Source organism: Metopolophium dirhodum, chromosome 1 (genome assembly GCF_019925205.1).
Source record: "Metopolophium dirhodum isolate CAU chromosome 1, ASM1992520v1, whole genome shotgun sequence".
Taxonomy (NCBI): Eukaryota; Metazoa; Arthropoda; class Insecta; order Hemiptera; family Aphididae; genus Metopolophium; species Metopolophium dirhodum.
In genome coordinates, this window is record NC_083560.1 from 159246638 (window position 1) to 159249356 (window position 2719).

The window sequence follows — 2719 nt, forward strand, 5'->3', positions numbered from 1 at the left end:
CAAGTACGTTCTCGTATGATCAAGAACGAAAGTTAGAGGTTCGAAGGCGATCAGATACCGCCCTAGTTCTAACTGTAAACGATGCCAGCTAGCGATCCGCCGGCGTTTCATTAACGACCCGGCGGGGCAGCTTCCGGGAAACCGAAGCTTTTCGGTTCCGGGGGAAGTATGATTGCAAAGTTGAAACTTAAAGGAATTGACGGAAGGGCACCACTGGAGTGGAGCCTGCGGCTTAAATTTGACTCAACACGGGAAACCTCACCAGGCCCGGACACCGGAAAGATTGACAGATTGAGAGCTCTTTCTTGATTCGGTGGGTGGTGGTGCATGGCCGTTCTTAGTTGGTGGAGCGATCTGTCTGGTTAATTCCGATAACGAACGAGACTCTGTCCTGCTAACTTAGGCGGGTAACCCCGGGTCGGGCGTGTGCGCGGCGCGGGCGGTTTCGGCCGTTCGTGTTCGCGTACCCGTCGGCTCGGCCCGGTATCCCCGAACGCGTTCGCCCGTCGTCCACGGCGGTCGTCGAGCGCGGCCGCGCCATCCGCGTCCCGGCGTGCGGCGGGCGTGTGTCGGCCGGGGGGCAAACCTCCGGTCGGCGCGCGTCCGTCGTGCGTCGGGCTCCGTGGTGAAGCGCGCCGTGTTCGCGGGCCGTCGCCGGCGGATCACGATACGTTACTAGGGCTAACCGCCGGCTCCCAGGAGCTTAAACTCTTCTTAGAGGGACAGGCGGCGGACGAAAATAGCCGCACGAGACTGAGCGATAACAGGTCTGTGATGCCCTTAGATGTTCTGGGCCGCACGCGCGCTACACTGAAGGAATCAGCGTGTGTTAACATTCCTGGGCCGACAGGCTTCCGGGTAACCCGCTGAACCTCCTTCGTGCTTAGGGATCGTGGCTTGCAATTTTTCCACGTGAACGAGGAATTCCCAGTAAGCGCGAGTCATCAGCTCGCGTTGATTACGGTCCCTGCCCTTTGTACACACGCCCGTCGCTACCTACCGATTGAACGGTCGCATTGAGGTCTTCGGAGTGGACGCGCGTTATTCGGCCCCCCTCGGGGGCTGGGTCGTCGCGCGATCGCGAAAAGAGGAAGTAAAAGTCGTAACAAGGTTTCCGTAGGTGAACCTGCGGAAGGATCATTAGAGACGGGCCCGCGGTACCGGCAGCACTTGCCGGTCTCGCGCGCGCCTAATCCGACCCCGTGGCCGCGTGCGCTCGCGACTAGCTCGCCGACCGCCCGCGCGCCGCGACCCCCGACCGAGCGTCGACCGAAAGATGGTTAACGTCGAAAGACCATACGGGCCCCGCCGTGCGTCCGCGCACGGCGCGTGGCCGGTAGAAGTTTCGTCGACAAAAAAAAACACCCGACCCCGAACAGCGGATCACTTGGCTCGTGGATCGATGAAGACCGCAGCTATCTGCGCGTCGTCGTGTAATCCGCAGGTTATACGAACATCGACCAGTCGAAACGCACATTGCGGCCTCGGTGACCCGCGGGTCCCGGGCCACGCCTGTCTGAGGGTCGTATACCGGATACTCGGCCAGACCGATGCGCCGCCGGCAGGCGTCCGACGGCGGCGGCAGTCCTCCCGGGGGACTGTCCGCCCGCCCGTCGGCCGCTCCGGTGGTGCGAGATTGGCGGTTCGACCGTGGAAAACCGCGCTCGCGCGGCCGCCTCCGGTCGTCCGCCCAAGTTGTGACGGCAAACAGTCACGGGTTCTCGCGTCGTCAAACGGCACGTCCCCGTCCGCCCGCCGCGCGAGAGCGCGGCCGGGTCGGCTGAGAGTCCACGGACCTCTCCGGCTTCCGAGACGCGGACGCGGACGGTCACCGTACGGGCGGAGCGCGGACCGCAGGCTGCCGTGTAATTTAAAAAAAAAAAAACCGATACGTTCCGACCTCAGATCAGGCGGGACTACCCGCCGGATTTAAGCATATTAATAAGCGGAGGAAAAGAAAACAACCGTGATTCCCTTAGTAGCGGCGAGCGAACAGGGAAAAGCCCATCGCCGAATCCCGCCGCGCACTTTTGTGTCGCGGCACCTATGGGAGTTGTGGCGTACGGGCCGGCCTCGTTGCCGGGGCGCACGTGACGGTCCAAGTCTCCCTTGAACGGGGCCATGGCCCGCAGATGGGTGCCAGGCCAGTAGAGGCCGTCACAGCGTTCCGGGATCGGACCGCGCCTTCGAGTCGGGTTGCTTGAGAGTGCAGCCCGAAGTTGGTGGTAAACTCCATCTAAGGCTAAATACGGCCACGAGACCGATAGTTTACAAGTACCGTGAGGGAAAGTTGAAAAGAACTTTGAAGAGAGAGTTCATAAGAACGTGAAACTGTTCGGGTGTAAACGGACAGAGCCCGCGAGTCCCCGCCGGGCGAATTCACGGTCGGTCTAACCGCCGGCCGGATCTTTCGCTCGGTTAGCGGACGTCGCGACCCGTTGGGCGCCGGCCGAAGGGCTTGGGTGGCGTTCGTCGCGGCGGTTGCGTTTCGGCGTGACCGTTCGCGCCGAACCCTGGTGCTCCTGGTCGGCTCGCCCGACGGCAAGAACCGTCGACGCGGCCCCGTCGCAGGCGGGGTCCCGTCGGTCGGCGACGATTTCGGGCTACTTTCCGACCCGTCTTGAAACACGGACCAAGGAGTCTAACGTGTGCGCGAGTCAACGGTGATCTTACGAAAAACCACGTTTGGCGCAATGAAAGTGAACCGTTTACGGTGCGG

The 2719-nt window shown here is 62.1% G+C and overlaps 1 non-coding gene and 1 pseudogene across 1 annotated transcript in view; both read left to right on the forward strand.

Moving 5' to 3' along the window:
- The first annotated feature begins 1367 nt into the window (after window positions 1-1367).
- LOC132937628 (5.8S ribosomal RNA) lies at window positions 1368-1526 on the forward strand (annotated as a pseudogene).
- Window positions 1527-1896: 370 nt separating this feature from the next.
- LOC132937725 (large subunit ribosomal RNA) overlaps window positions 1897-2719 on the forward strand; it is a 4197-nt gene continuing 3374 nt past the window's right edge. Inside the window, exon 1 of the ribosomal RNA XR_009663817.1 lies at window positions 1897-2719. This exon is cut by the window's right edge and continues 3374 nt beyond it. This is a non-coding gene — a ribosomal RNA (large subunit ribosomal RNA).